Genomic DNA, 17,403 nt, shown 5'->3' on the forward strand with positions numbered 1-17,403 from the left:
CTGTGTTTGAACAAGTGTGCTAGTGTCAAATAGGTTCACCCCACTGTTCAGGGCTGTACAGTGCGACAGTTTTGATCGCATTTGCTACTGAAATTGATCACGTGCGATGATGAATACGAATCCTATCGCACTCGTGCGACAGGTTGATAATGAGGAGAGGCTGTCATTGAAACACAGAGGAGAGATGCACAACACTGCTTAGAGGGCTCTACATTAACACTGCGGGTAAATGAGTCTTAGGCAAGTAAGTTATTAAGTCCACCCTCCACTTTGGCTGGTGAAAGATGTGTGCTCGGGATCTGTGCTCGTGCAGCGATTCTAGGTATAAAAACTTCACGGCTGCATCTAGACCATATAGGCTTCAACGGCAATTGCCGGAAGGAGACGGCACATTACCGCAGTTAAGTTAGCGCGTGTACAAACAGAACATTTCCTGTGCGCCTTCACATTAAAAGCCTGTTACTAGCCAAACGTGAGTTGTGTTACGATCTCGACTTCCAAAGTCTGATCTGTAATGAAAAGCTAGTATCTAAGTTTATTAGTTATGTCCTATTAAACCTGCATTAACTAACCTGTAACCCAATGCTTTAACTACAACCCTTATTACCATCAAAGAGCTCCCCTACTCTCACGGCTTCTGCTGAGCGTCTCACCCGGGCTCCAGGAGGTGAGCGCGCGGGATCTTAACTACTAGACTGCCTTGGGATTCTCTTAGATAAATAAAAGTGTCCTACTTAAACCCACTGTGTTCAGCGTTTCAATTCTTCTAAACGTATTCGTCTATTTCAGGAATCTCGTTTAGGTGTGAAATGTAACACTTTCTATTTGCTCCTGATGATCACTCCCCTATTTTAGGCAAAGGATATCTTTCACAAGTTATTTACTGTAATTTTATGTACCCGATGTTTATTAATTCCACCTCCTATAAAATAGAACAGATATACTATTTTCAGCATTCAACTACACGCGTTAAACCTGGGAAGCCATTAAAAACAATTGTCTTTCTTTGTTAAAAAAGGTATTTGTTATGAGGTTGTGTTCAATAATGTTGTCAGTGTGTAGGCCGTAGCATGAGTACCAACTTACGTTATGTCCAAGGGGGCGCTTCCCGTTCTTCCGTGGAAAACTCTCTATCTAGGTCCGGTAACACTGTCTAAACTAATTGGTAACTCAGACAAGAGGAACGTTTTACTGGTTTTTATTTATTCACATGATATTAAGAGTACATCATATATCAGAATACAGAAAAGATAGAAACAAGATTATTTGCCTATTAACTCATCAAACGGAGTATTTAAACATTTCCCCTAATAGATGTTTTTCTTGGTATTTTTTACAGTTTGTCAAAACCCAAGACCAGAGTTAATGCATGCACTCCGATTTTAAACTTGCGCTCTAGCCCTATATAAAATGCATCCCTCTAGGTCTGTAAAAATGATAAGGACGTAAGGAAGATTGTTAACGACACCAGTCAGTAAATGGGATTTCCCCAATCTCCGTTAATTCCAATCACCATTCTATTCAGACCTCTATTCTAATAATCCCCACCTAAAAGTTTTAGAATTTTACCAAGTCATCGGTGTTCAGAGACAGAGAGAGAGAGAGAGAAAAAGTGCTTGGTGAGTTCCTCTCATCAAAAGTTACCGAGTTGATCGCTCAACTGACTATATTCCGTTCCTCCTCAGCTTTTAAAGGCCAGGACACACCAGTCCGACTTGTTTCTACTTGTTCCGACTACGCAAAAAATGGAGTCGGCCGTTTCAGGAAGCTCCAGGCTTCCCGTCGCGGCCAGAGAACACACCAAACTGACTGCTGACTTTCCGTACGCTCTGTTGCTTGCGCGGGACGTAATGTCTCCATAACAGCAGGCGGCGCTAATCTGTATTGTGGCCCGAAAAAATACGAAAGCCGGAAATGATGGGACAGCTCTCTAGACCATAAACATAGATAGAAATACGTATTATATTTATGGACCATAAGAGCACCATTTTTAGCAGAGAGTGTCGAGCATGGTGTCGAGCAGTCAACAAGGGTTGATGCATGTGAGTACTCTCAAAACGAAACGAACAAACACATTAAAACGATGGCTAGCTGTTGTTAGCTGTTTGTGCTACCCGCCTCACTTCCGGGCTTCACTGATTCGCTAGCCCTCCACCAATCAAATTGCTCCAAATGAAAGACGGTCGGCTGCCGATTGAACATGTTCAATCGGCTCAAAACAAGCCCGACGACCTCTACGTCTGCCGACGTCATGGCACACACCAAACAGATTCGTCTCCCGACCCCCTATCGACTCAACGACGGCGATTTTCGGGCTGGTGTGTCCTGGCCTTAATACAAGAGGAGGTCTCTCCTCTCAGAAGGGAGGAGCCTATTCAACCAGCACATGAAAATCACTCTGTATCGCCCCCTCTCTCCTGCTTCGTGAACATACCAAGTTACTGTTCTAACTTTCAAAAAACATCAACACTTCCTTTGTTTTTCACAATAAAACCCACATCACTTCAAACTCCCCGGAAACCAAATACAAACAATCCAAAATTCAAAATAAAACAATGAACCACTTTGTCTAAATGTACGAATGGAACAGTTTTATCACATATTCGTCCATAATACTCAACAGTTGACTTTTATTTTGAAGCCGGTAAGAACAGGAAGTTAGCGCTTTTTTCTAGCTTGAAAGTCAACTCCTTCAGCTGCAGAGAACAGTCAACAGTAGCCTAGTTAAACAAAGTTTTAAATAAGCCACTGAAAAGCTACTCCCAACACATTCACAACAACCTATTTAATTTATCCTAAATTGTACCAATGTGTATACTTATTTATTTAATAGGCTATGTATAATGTTTTAAAGTTTGGTTTTAATTAACAGAAGGACATTATAATAATAATACTGAATCAGCAAAAAATTGCAATTGGCAGGTTAGATTCTTTTTTCTAAATCAGTGCACCCCTATTCATTTTTCTACAATTATTACTGCACACACTAGGATATCATATTAATTGTGAATCTCAAATGAGACCAGGATGACATGCTCAAAGGTAATTAGAGCAAAATGCAAGGGTTAAGGTTATGCAAGTTTTCAATCATAGCCTACTTTGTGTGCTACCAAATTTATTTTTGTGCTACTGAATTTTTTTGCTTGCTAGCACCAGTGCTACCACCTAAAAAAATAAGCGTACAGCCCTGCCACTGTTACAAGTCCCTGAATTTCCCTCTGATGACCTGGATAACACAGCAGCTTCACACCGCAAGGTAAGGCCCGAAAGCCAAGAGCCACAGAGAGAGCTAACAACCGGGCTAACCAAGCTAACAACCGGGCCTGAAAATCTGATTGTTGGAGACTGTTCTGTTAGAGATATGAAAAGCATGTTTAGTGTTGATACCACTAAAGTACTCTGCTATCCAAATGATATGGTATCTGACTTAGAAAAAAGAATCCTGGACATTGCTGCTTCACACACAACTGTAAAGAACATCATTCTGCACATCGGGTCAAATGATGTTGTAAAGCAGGAGTCTGAAATGTTGAAACAGGACTTTAAAGATCTCCTGAACACGGTCAGCTCACTGAATGCTGAGGTGTATATCAGTGGTCCTCTGCCACCAATCAGAAGAGGACTTGAGAGATTCACTAGATTGCTGGCACTGAACACGTGGCTTTCAGCTAAGTGCCCCGACCACTCAGTGCATTTTATTGACAATTTTAACACTTTCTGGAACCGCAGGCAGTTTTTTAAGACAGATGGACTCTGCCTAAATAAGACAGGATTAGAAGTATTCATATCAAATGTATTCTACGTCCTGCGACACTCATCTGTTCGTGCCAAGGACAAGATACTGGAGAAAGCCAAAACACAGCATTGCAGCAGCGCCGAAGGACAACTGCCGGCCCCAGATGACAGCTCAGACCATGAGAGATATCAGGACAGAGAGGAGGGGGCTCCACCCATCCCCGTCTCCCCTGGACCCCGCAGGTCATCACCAAGCCGACCTCTCTCTCCTCCTTTCTCTCCTACACCCACCCTTTCTTCATCCTCTCCTGAGCTGGAGTTCATGGAAATTGTATGTACTCCCCGTCCTCGACGTCCATCTACCCCCCCACAACTCGTCAATCTTAGCCACAGCGCCCAGCTCATCACCCCTCCACGCACACCCCCTCTGATCCCACCGCGACGTCATCGGCAGCCGTCCCAGCCTGATGAGCCTGCTTGTTTACGGAATAAAAGCACTTGTTGATACGAACCGGGCCACGGCTACACAGTTATCGCCTTTGACTCACATGATAAGCCGGGGCCCTGTTTCTCAAGGTTTATCTCAAGAAACAGGAAACTCTTAAATTCTGCAAATGTATCAAATCTGATAAGCATTCCTCTTCAGCCACAATCGGCTGAAATAAATCGGGGTGACCATGTTTCGAACACACTAAATGTAGCTTTATTAAACATCAGATCCTTGGCTGGAAAAACATTTTTAATTAATGATCTTATTACTAGGCACAATCTTGATTTCATGTTTTTAACTGAAACTTGGTTAGACCAAGATAACAGCTCAGCTGTTCTCATAGAGTCCGCCCCCCCCAAAATTACAATTTTGTGAGTGAATCCAGAGTGCATAAAAAAGGAGGGGGGGTTGCTATTCTGTTTAAAGAATCTCTACAATGCAAAAAGATGTCTTATGGAAATTTTGATTAATTTGAATATGTGTCTCTCAAGTTAAATTCAGCCTCTAGAGCTATTTGCATTAGTATTTACAGGCCACCACAATACAATACAAGCTTTTTTGATGACTTTGCTGAACTGCTGTCTGTAATCTGTACTGAGTTTGACTGTGTATTAATCGTCGGAGATTTCAATATTTATACTGACAAACCTGAGGATAGATGTGCGAAAGAATTGTGCTGTGTCCGTGACAACTTTGGACTAAATCAGCATGTTGACAAACCAACTCATAACAAAGGGCACACGCTGGACCTTATCATTTCCAGAGGAATGAACATTTCAGACATAACAGTGGCAGATATGGGTCCCCTCACGGACCATTCCTGTTTATTTTTTGAGAGTAAAATGTCTGTGCACACAATTGATCAATCAAAAGTAATCAAAAAGCGGTATATCACAGAAAATACCAGTGAAACATTTATTCAAGCATTTTCTTTAATACCACCCCTCCCCTGTAACTCAGTTATGGAGCTTTTAGACAACTTTAACGGCAAACTTACAAGTGTTATAGATGCTATTGCGCCCACTAAGATGAAGGTTGTCTCTGGTAAGAAAAGATCTCCTTGGAGAAATGCCCCGCAGGTCAGAATAGAAAGAAAAGAGTGCCGTAAAGCAGAACGCAGGTGGCGAAAAACAAATCTCCAGGTTCATTATGACATCTTCAAAGAGAAACTGTGCACGTTTAACTCAGAACTGAGAAATGCAAGGCATTCTTTCTTTTCTGACATCATCACCAAAAACAACAACAATGCACGTGCCCTGTTTGCTACTGTCGACAGATTAACAAACCCTCCTGTGCCAGTAGCGTCTGAGCATCTTTCCACGAGGGCCTGCAATGAATTTGCCTCCTTCTTTACTGAGAAAATTCACAAAATTAGACAAGCTGTCACTGCATCAATACCAAGTTCAACATATGTGTTCCCTCTTAAAATCAATTCAAATGCAATGACAGAATTTGATCTTATAAACCACAAAAACCTGGAGGACATTATACAACACCTGAACTCCTCCTGTTGCCTTGACATTCTGCCCACAGGCTTCTTTAAAACTGTTTTTAGCTGTATGGCCTCAGATGTTCTACAAATTGTCAACATGTCCCTTCAGACAGGTGTATTCCCACAGGCCCTGAAAACAGCAGTCATCAAGCCACTCCTAAAAAAGAACAATCTAGATACATCACTCATGAAAAATTATAGGCCCATATCTAACCTACCATTTTTAAGTAAAATAATTGAAAAAGCTGTTTATCAACAGCTAAATAACTACTTAGCAATGAATAACTGCTTTGATGTCTTCCAGTCAGGATTTCGACAACACCACAGCACTGAGACTGCTCTGGTTAAGGTCCTCAATGACATCCATTTAAACACAGACTGTAAGAGCCAGATTGCATAAAACATAAAAAATTGTTTAATAATATTTGTGGAAGTAATATGTGTTTTTTTATAATTCATAGTAATTTACAGTTCATGTTATTTGCTTTTTATAAGTGTATTTTCAGCTAAAGTAATTTTGTAATATTTAATATGTTTAGGCCAAATGCTTTATTTTTGTGACGTATTACATGCGCCATTTTAGTTTGGAAGACAGCTGCCCATAGGCACGGGAGCATAATATTTCTTTACCGTGTGACTTGTGACTTTGTATATTTTTTGACCTTTTTTCAGTAAATCTTTTGAACCAGAAACAATATCTCATGTCATTCGCGTCAGAGTAAGTTACTGTGCCTACAGCTGGATTGTGGTATCGAAATTTGAAGTATACAGACGGAATGCCACTACATACATCCGCGGGAGTGATTGATGGTGTCCTCGTGATCGCTGCAAGCAGCCAGCGCAACTGACAGATCGCGGGGGAGAAAGAAAAGGAGGCATCGTCATCCAATGGAGTTACTCAGCGCAACTGTGTGGTAGGCTGTTGAGTGAAAGTAAACTTCAGAAAAGGTAATGAAAGGATGGAAAACCTATGAAAGCCTCAACAAATGCAAGTTTGATTCAAGATCATCGCTATTCTGTGACGTAATCGTCTTTCTACGTGCGCATTATGATTGCCGACTCAGCTAAAAAACCCTTTGATGTCTGCGTGTTCAGAAGTTGTGATGCACCTGTTTGATGAGGAAAAGTACAAGAAAGATATTTTTGGCTCATTTGCTCACAATTTACGCATGGCTTTGCTGATATGATGGCTGGAGATAAAGAGGTTATTAACGCTGTAGAAATGGAACCTAAAAGAACGGTCAAGTTAACAGAGAAAGCACTGGAGAATAAACTGCATAGGCTTATTGGAGCCAGAAGAGGAGTATTGGCTCGAATACTTATCAAAAAGAAAGAAGTTGAAAATTGGATGGCTGATGCTGACAACTTACAAAGAGTGCAAGAGTGTATGCACAATGACTTCACCATTCTCGTCACTGAGTTTAGAGATTTAAGTGAGCAAATAGAAGATCTTTTACTTGAAGATGAAAAAGATGCAGATAGAATAAACTGGTTTGAGCCTAAGATGTTGACTATCACCCAGTTTGAAGAAGAAACTGAAAAGTGGATGGATGCTTTAAGAGAAAGCAAAACCAACAAAGAAAAAATAGAGGCTCATGTGGAGGATATAGAAGATGGCATAGGCCCTGAAGATAGCGCATCACAAGTGCCAGTTTATGAAAAATTCCAAACAAAAAGGGGTTCTATTAATGGACGCTCATCTGTCGTATCTGTTCGCTCGTCAGTTTGTGCTGAAGAAGCAAAGCTAGCTGCATTGGTAGAACGTGCAGCAAACCTGCAGAAGAAACAGGAGCTTGAACTAGAAGGAGCACGTATTAAGGCCAAACTGGAGAAGCTGACTTTAGAGTCAGTTATTGCAGAAAAAAGAGCTCAAGTAAAAGTACTGAAAGAGTATGAAAAAACAGATGATGGCATGAACAGCTATGTCCGCTCACATGTAGCAGCCAGAGCTCAAGTGAAGGAGGAGGAACATGTAAGCTCGTTACCCATAAACATGCCTGTGCTTAAAGGTAAGAGTCCATCCAGGTTACCGCAAGCTACAGGTTCCCATGTTGTGAGGCCAAGACACACAGATAACACTGACAACCAAGGCAGAAGCAGTGATGGTTTACTTAAGATAATGCAGAACCAAAATATGATCACTGAAATGCTGGTTAAGCAACAGAGACAGGCTCAGCTTCCAGCTAAAGAGGTACCAGTGTTTAAAGGAAACCCGCTTAACTACAAATCCTTTATTAGAGCTTTCGAACAGACTATCGAGCAGAGAACTGATAACGATCAGGACAATCTGTATTACTTGCAACAGTACACTGCAGGCGAACCACAAGAGCTTGTGCGTAGCTGCGAGCACATGCCATCGCACAGAGGTTTCAAGGAAGCAAAACGACTGCTTCACAAGCATTATGGAGATGAGCTAACTATAGCTAGCGCATATATCGATAAAGCTTTGAAGTGGCCGCAGATTAAAACAGAAGATGGAAAAGCATTGGCCGCATATGCTGTGTTTTTGACTGGCTGTCATAACACTATGGAAGATGTTGAGTTCATGGAGGAGATGGATAATCCCACAAATATGAGGCTAGTGGTATCCAAGTTGCCATTCAGGATGAGAGAAAAATGGCGCAATGAAGCATTCAACATCAAAGAAAAGAGAGGACGCAGAGCAAGATTTGCTGACCTTGACATGTACAGTACATTGATCGTCAAGCAAAAATAGCTGTGGATCCACTCTTTGGTGACCTTCAAGACAACCGCACCTCTACACCAGTGAAAGTTCAGGAAAGGGGGAAGTTTGTCAAAAGTGGAGTTAAAGGAAGCAGCTTCGCGACCAATGTGTCAGTGGAAAACGAGAATCCAGATTCTATAGCCAAACAGATTAAACCGTTCACAGCAGCTAACGCCTTTGAGGCACCATGTCTTTTTTGTGAAAAGAATCACGCATTGGAGTCCTGCTTCAAGATTAAAAGGCTAGCAAATAATGAACGTGTTGAATTCTTAAAGACCAAGGGGCTATGTTTTGGATGTTTGACACAAGGCCATCTTAGCAAAACCTGCAAGAGGAGAATGGTGTGCAAGCAGTGCTCACATAAGCACCCAGACATTCTTCATCTGGAAAAAGAACCCACTAAGAATACATCTATGTTGACGATTGCTGATCACACTCTGACCGAAGAGAGCTCACTTGCGCAAAGTTCTACTACGAAAGAAGTAGTTGGCTACACTGGGGCTGGAGAGACAAAGTGTATGCTATCGATTGTGCCAGTGAAAGTGAAAGCCCGTAACAGTGGAAGGTACATAGAAACGTATGCCTTCATGGATGCTGGAAGTACAGCCACGTTCTGTACTGAGGATCTTCGAAAGAAGCTGAACCTGAAGGGAAAGCCAACTCAGATCTTGTTGAGCACAATGGGCAGAGATGAACCTGGTGGACAGAAGCTGATTAACAGTTACATGCTCTCAGACTTGGAGGTGTGTGGCCTGGAGAGTATGGATTACCTTCATTTGCCCAAGGTCTTCACACACAGCAACATCCCTGTTCAGAGAGAAAACATCCCCAGTCAACAATATCTGCAAAAGTGGCCATATCTGAGTGAAGTTAACTTACCACACATTGACGCCGATGTGGGCCTTCTCATAGGATGTAACGACTCAAAGGCAATGGAGCCGTGGCATATTATTAATAGCCAAGATGAAGGGCCCTACGCGGTGAAGACTGTCCTGGGCTGGATAGTGTGTGGACCTGTAAAGGATGAGAACATACTTACCAAGGATGTGACAGCTCATTACAGTGTAAACCGAATCTCAGTGGTGGAAGTAGAACAGCTACTGGTCCAGCAGTACAACACAGACTTCCCGGAGCGTCATTATGATGACAAGGAGGAGATGTCTCAGGAGGACAAACAGTTTATGCTGTCAGTACAAAAGACAACCAGGTTTGAAGATGGACATTATTGTGTAGGACTTCCACTGAGAAACGAAGCAGTTAAGATGCCAAACAATCGCTGCGTGGCGGAGCACCGAGCTGCTAGTCTGAGGAGAAAGCTGGCTAAGAGTGAAGCGTTTCTAGAAGATTACAAAAGCTTCATGAAGACCATTTTGGAAAAAGGCTATGCTGTTGAAGTTCCTCAAGAACAGCTTGCTCGCCCCACACCATGGGGTGTACCACCCGAAGAAAAAGAAAATCAGGGTGGTTTTTGACTGCACAGCCTCATACCAGGACGTGTCGCTAAATGGTCAGTTGCTACAGGGACCTGACCTCACCAACACACTCATTGGTGCTTTAATGAGGTTTCGAGAAGATTCGATCGCAATGATGGCAGACATTGAGTCAATGTTTTACCAGGTGAGAGTATCAGAGGAAGACGCCGACCTGTTAAGGTTTTTGTGGTGGCCGGACGGCAACCTGAGCACACCGGTTGAAGAGTATCGGATGGCGGTGCACCTCTTTGGAGCGACGTCGTCTCCTAGTGTTGCTTCTTATGCTTTACGGAGAACAGCGGAAGACAGAAGAGACAAAGCTGCACCAGACGCCGTCGAAACAGTACTGCGCAACTTCTACGTAGACGACTGCTTAAAATCAGTGTCCACCGAGGAGGAAGCAGTTGCCTTGGCGAAGAACCTTCAAGACCTGTGTGCAGATGGAGGTTTTAACCTCACGAAATGGGTGAGCAATAGCAGGAAAGTTCTGACATCCATCCCTGCAGAGCACCGTGGCAGCGAGCTGAAGGACCTCGATCTCGCTCATGATGCACTACCCACTGAACGAGCCCTTGGTGTACAGTGGTGCACAGAAGACAGTGTTTCCCACTAATGTATCATTCCGTGGCGGGCCGCCACACTTTCATTTTGCCCCGCCACACTTTCATTTTTTTAAATTTTTTTTATATGTATATTTTACTATTTAAAAAATATACATGTATACATTTCATTTGCAATGCGCGAGTTTCACTTGGAAACAATAGCATTTCCGCATAAAAATCTTTAACGTGTGATTCGCGATGTGATCTCAAGAAACAATATTTCCTTCAATCATGGACGTATTATCAAAGCGCCGCTTGAGGGATCGAGGCTTCAATCTCCCCGAGTCAATCAGCCCCTCCCCCTGCGGTGTCAACACGCGCTGTGACTGTATTGCCTTTGAACACTCTAATTTTTTCAAAGTAAACGCTTCGGACCCCGCGGGACACGCGGGTTAAGAGCATCGAGGGGGCGCCGAGAGGCAGGGGCTGGGACAGACGGTAGCTCGCCTCGCGGCGGACCGTCAGCTCGATCCCGAGATCCAACTACGAGCTTTTTAACTGCAGCAACTTTAAGATACGCTATTGGAGCTGGAATTACCGCGGCTGCTGGCACCAGACTTGCCCTCCAATGGATCCTCGTTAAAGGATTTAAAGTGTACTCATTCCAATTACAGGGCCTCGAAAGAGTCCTGTATTGTTATTTTTCGTCACTACCTCCCCCGAGTCGGGAGTGGGTAATTTGCGCGCCTGCTGCCTTTCCAGCAGAGGGTGCTCTGCTGGAAAGAATATTGTGAGCTATCCTTCGTGATTGTAGTCACAGTTATTTGAGTACTAGTAATTCAACAATCTAATAAAACAAAAGGGCGCTTGTGTTCACTCTTTTGAACCACAGGTAACCACCACCTTTGCTTCATTTTTTTGATGGCTCAAATGTGTATCATAGAAAATTATTTATTCATTAACCATTGATAAGTGTGTTAAACTCCATCTTAATCACCATTTATATAGGAATAGTGTTCCTCAAAGTACACCAGATTGATGCATTTAACATTTAAAAGGTACAACATTTTCTTCCGGGGGAGCATACCCCCGGACTCCCCTACGGGGGTCGGGCCAATGACCAGAAGGGGGATTCTTTCTGTGGTAAACTCCATCTACGACCCTCTTGGCTTCCTGGCACCACTGGTACTTCCTGCCAAGCTTCTCATGAGGGACCTGTGTAAAGAAAAACAAGGATGGGATGAGGAAATAAGTGGTAAGCGAGCGGAGCAATGGTGTAAATGGATGGAAGATCTCACTCACCTCTCAGGCTTCAGCATAAGCAGATGTGTGAAACCTGTTGACTTTGGAAGGACAAAGGAAGCACAGCTGCATCATTTTTCAGATGCGAGTGAGGTGGCCTATGGTACAGCATCGTATCTTGTCCTGGTCAATGAGCATGGTAGAACACATTGTTCTTTTGTAATGGGTAAGTCCAGGGTGGCCCCACTTAAACAAGTCACTATTCCAAGACTTGAGCTGACCGCAGCAGTTGTCGCAGTAAAGGTGGACAAGATGCTGCGAGAGGAAATGCAAGTCCCACTTCAGCACTCTGTATTTTGGACGGACAGTACAACAGTCCTCAAATACATAGAAAGTCAAACGGCACGCTTCAAGACCTTTGTGGCAAACAGGATTACCCTTATAAGAGAGGCTACCAAACCATCTCAATGGAGGTATGTCAGAACATCGCAGAATCCTGCTGATCAGGCCACCAGAGGAATGGACGCTAAGAGCTTGAAGCAAGGGGAAAAATGGATAAATGGACCACAGTTCTTGTTGCAGCCAGAGGGTGAATGGCCACAGAGACCAGATGAGGACCCTCAAACTCTACAAAATGATCCAGAGGTCAGGAACATCACAGTGAACACCATCAACGTTGAAGAAAAGTCTGACCCTGTGAACAAGCTGATTCAATACTACTCAAGCTGGGACCGACTGAAAAGAGCATTTGCGTGGATTTTGAGAATCAGGGAAACCTTAATCCACCTGAAAAACAAAAGAAAAGAGTTGCAAAGCTCCATCAGTCAGTCAGAAAAAGATCCAGAGAAATTGAGGGTACTAATCCAACAGCACATGGATAGGTACAAATCTACAATGGAAAGGAAAACACTTACCTTGGAACAGCTGATGGCTGCGGAAACAGAAATCATCCGTTACTGTCAAGATGAATACTTTTCAGAAGAAGTGAAGGCTCTCTGCAGTAATCTGCCTCTCAAGAGAAGTAGTCAGCTGTACAAGCTTGACCCCACTCTGCAAGATGGTGTCCTGAGAGTTGGAGGACGCCTGGATAGATCCGCTATGTCAGAGACTGCAAAACATCCAGTCATTCTTTCTAAACACTCCAGAGTTGCCACTCTCATCCTGCGTGATCTTCATGAAAGAATTGGACATAGAGGGCGCAACTACATGTTGTCACAGCTTAGACAAAAGTTTTGGATTCCTCAGTCTACCTCAGCCATCAGGAAGCTTATATCAGAGTGCATAGTCTGTAGACGACTTCGAGCCAGAGTTGGAGAACAAAAAATGGCAAATCTGCCAGAGGATCGACTTTTACCAGACAAGCCGCCGTTCACAAATGTAGGCATCGACTACTTCGGCCCGTTTGATGTTAAACGGGGCCGGGGCACTGTTAAAAGGTATGGTGTAATGTTTACCTGCCTCACCATCAGAGCGGTGCACATTGAAATATCAGACAGTCTCGACACCAGTTCCTGTATCAACGCCCTGCGTCGCTTCATAAGCAGAAGAGGCCAGGTCACCATCATGCGTTCCGATAATGGCACTAATTTTGTCGGTGCAGAGAAGGAGCTGCGAGAGGCCCTTGAAAACCTGAACCAATCACAGATTGAAAGAGCTATGCAGAGGAAAGGCATCAAGTGGATTTTTAATACTCCAGCGGCCTCTCATCAAGGAGGGGTTTGGGAGCGGCAAATCCGCACTGTACATCGTATACTCAATGCCTTGGTGAGAGAGCAGACTCTCACAGACGACAGTCTTCAAACTCTCATGTGTGAAGTTGAAAGCATAATCAACGACCGACCTATCACCAGCCCATCAGATGATCCATGTGATATTGAGCCTTTGACACCTAACCATCTGCTGCTCATGAAGACGCAACCTAACATGCCACCAGGAACCTTCAGCAAAGATGACCTGTATGCTAGGCGAAGGTGGAGACAAGTGCAATATCTTGCAGATCTATTTTGATTTAGATGGACTCGGGAGTACTTGCCTCTTCTCCAAGAGCGCCAGAAGTGGTCAAGTCTGAAAAGAAACTTCGAGCCTGGAGATGTGGTGCTTGTGGTTGACAGTTCATCTCCACGGAACACATGGACAATGGGAAGAATAATCCAAACCATACCTGACTCCAGTGGAACAGTACGCCGAGTGAAGCTTCGGACCAAAACCAGCACACTGGAGAGACCTGTAAATAAACTCTGCTTGTTGCAGGAAGCAGCGTGAAGACAAGAGAACTGAATCGTGAAAAAATGGACTGATAAGAAAAGAGAAACTTAGTTAATTGCAGTCTATTGTTTTAGTTTGATGGCTCTTGGTATTTTAATTTAATTTGATAATTGTTTAATCTTCCTGCTTAACCAATTAGGGGCCGGATATGTAAGAGCCAGATTGCATAAAACATAAAAAATTGTTTAATAATATTTGTGGAAGTAATATGTGTTTTTTATAATTCATAGTAATTTACAGTTCATGTTATTTGCTTTTTATAAGTGTATTTTCAGCTAAAGTAATTTTGTAATATTTAATATGTTTAGGCCAAATGCTTTATTTTTGTGACGTATTACATGCGCCATTTTAGTTTGGAAGACAGCTGCCCATAGGCACGGGAGCATAATATTTCTTTACCGTGTGACTTGTGACTTTGTATATTTTTTGACCTTTTTTCAGTAAATCTTTTGAACCAGAAACAATATCTCATGTCATTCGCATCAGAGTAAGTTACTAATAATAATAATAATATAATAATAATAATAATTTGAATTTATATAGCGCCTTTCAAGGTACCCAAGGTCGCTTCACAAAAAAGGGGGGAAGTACAGTGATTGTGTACACAGGGGGGTGGGGGCGGGTTAGAGGTCATAGTCCTCTGAGAAGAGGTGTGCCTTCAGGAGCTTTTTGAAGGACTCCACTGAAGTGGCACAGCGGATATGGAGGGGGAGCAGATTCCACAGAGTGGGGGCAGACGCACAAAAGGCCCTGTCCCCAAAGGTCTTGAGTCTGGTGCGGGGAGTTGCCAGCTGGTCCTTAGCAGAGGACCTGAGGGACCGCAGGGGGGTGTAAGGATGGAGGAGGTCAGAGAGGTAACGGGGGGCCAGAGCATGCAGGGACTTGTAGGTGAGTAGGAGGATTTTAAACTTGATCCGGGACTTAACTGGTAACCAGTGGAGCTGCATCAGGGTGGGGGTGATGTGCTGCCAGGGCTTAGTGCCAGTTACTGTGCCTACAGCTGGATTGTGGTATCGAAATTTGAAGTATACAGACGGAATGCCACTACACAGACAGTGGCAAAAGTTCTGTCTTAGTTTTACTGGATCTCAGTGCCGCTTTTGACACAGTTGACCACAGCATATTACTAGATCGACTAGCAAACTGGGTTGGACTCTCTGGAACTGTACTAAACTGGTTTGAATCCTACTTAAAGGATAGAGACTATGTGTCAATAGGCAATTTCACATCTGAGTGGACAAATATTGAATGCGGGGTCCCCCAAGCTTCCATTCTTGGCCCTCTTCTATTTAACATCTACATGCTCCCACTAGCTCAGATTATGAATAAAAACAAATTATGCTACCATAATTATGCAGACGACACACAAATCTACATAACCATATCACCAGGAGACTACAGTCCGATACGGGAACTGAGTAAGTGCATTGAACAAATCAATGATTGGATGTGCCAAAATTTCCTTCAATTAAACAACGATAAAACTGAAGTAATTGTCTTTGGTGCCAAAGATGAGCAATTAAAAGTCAGCGCACAGCTTACATCCATTATGTTAGAAACTACACCCCAAGCCAGAAATCTTGGTGTTGTTGTAGACTCCGACTTGAATTTCAAGAAACACATAAAATCAATTAATAAATCAGCCTACTACCACCTAAAAAACATATCAAGAATTAAAGGGCTTATGTCTCAGCAAGATTTAGAAAAACTTGTCCATGCATTTATCTTTAGTAGACTTGACTACTGTAACAGTGTCCTTGCTGGCCTTCCAAAAAAATCTATCAGACAGCTTCAGCTAATTCAGAACGCTGCTGCTCGAGTCCTCACTAGGACCAAAAAAGTAGATCACATTACCCCAGTTCTGAGGTCTTTACACTGGCTTCCAGTAACTCAAAGAATTGATTTCAAAATACTGATGTTGGTTTATAAAGCACTAAATGGTTTAGGGCCAAAATACATTACTGATATGCTTATACGTTATGAACCGTCCAGAGCCCTTAGGTCGTCTGGGACAGGTCTACTTACAGTCCCTAGAGTTAGGACTAAACGAGGAGAAGCAGCTTTTAGTTATTATGCACCAACAATCTGGAACAAACTCCCAGAGAACTTGAGGTCTGCTGCAACTCTCAGTTCTTTTAAATCGAGTCTGAAGACTTTTTTGTTTCCATTTTAACCTGCAATTTTCATTTTATTTGCTTCTTTTATTTGCTTTTAAATGTTTTATAATGTGTTTTATGTATTCTAATCTTGCCCCTGTAAAGCACTTTGAGTGGCCTTGTGTCTGAATTGTGCTATATAAATAAACTTGCCTTGCCTTGCCTTGCCTATGGCAGCAATTCCCTGTGCATTAAGATCACAACATACTGATGACTTTGCAGGAGCCCGCAGTCACATGTATGGTACCTCAACTGCAAACCAAAGAATCGGGAGCTGGTGGTCTTTCTTTAGAAAGCAAAGGTACAGGCCTTTTAAGGTATTTTCCAAGAACATATTTATAATATTGCTACTATGTAGGCAGTCCTGTATTAGTTTTTTTTCAGCTGTGTCTACAATCTGTAAGAATAACAAGACTAGAAAGACATTTAAATACAACAATACTGTTAAAATAGGAAGTGTTATAATATAACACATATATAGAATTTCTCGAGTTCATACTGGCCACAAAAGAGACCCCTTGCTAACATTTTGCTCAAAAAGACTCCAAAGTTTATCTGTTGCTTATCTGAGCTTTCAGTATTCTGAATTAATTAAATTAAGTGTCTATGTTACAGAATTAGTATTTTTAGTACAGAATTGCCTCTTTGCGTCTCCCCAGAGAGCATTTCCTTCCTGAGTAGTGGCAGAGGTATAGTAACAGATATGGGGAATCTCATACTACACTTGATGTGTCTAGCTTAAACTGCATATTAACATTAGATACCTTTTAGGATGTTTTTTTTTTTTATATAAGGTAGGTGTTGATTTTGTCCCCCATCACTAACATCGGAATCACATTTGGAAGGTATGTCTTAATGGCCAGTATTATACAGTTGTAATGATTACAGCAATTTAAACTTGTTTTAATGTTCATATTGGCACCTGACAGACAGACTTGAAAAAGCTGCCTGGAAGGCTCCCTTGGGTAGACAAAACACCAAACACCCTGTGACGTTGCTGCAGCCAAGGCTCCAGTCGCCTTTCATAGCAAAAGTGAAAGTGGCAAATTCTGACCCTACCATCTGATTTTCGCAACTGAAATCGAGACTCAGCAGACCAGGCAAGACTTTTCCAATCTTTTATTGTCCAATTTTGGTGAGCCTGTGCGAATTGTAGCCTCAGGTTCATGTGCTTAGCTGACAGGAGTGACACCCTATGGGGTGTTCTGCTGCTGTAGCCCATCTGCTTCAAGGTTGGTTGTGTTTTGCGTTCAGAGATGGTATTCTGCATACCCTGGTTGTAAC

This window comes from Ammodytes marinus, assembly GCF_949987685.1.
Source record: "Ammodytes marinus genome assembly, chromosome: 4".
NCBI classification, from domain to species: Eukaryota; Metazoa; Chordata; class Actinopteri; order Uranoscopiformes; family Ammodytidae; genus Ammodytes; species Ammodytes marinus.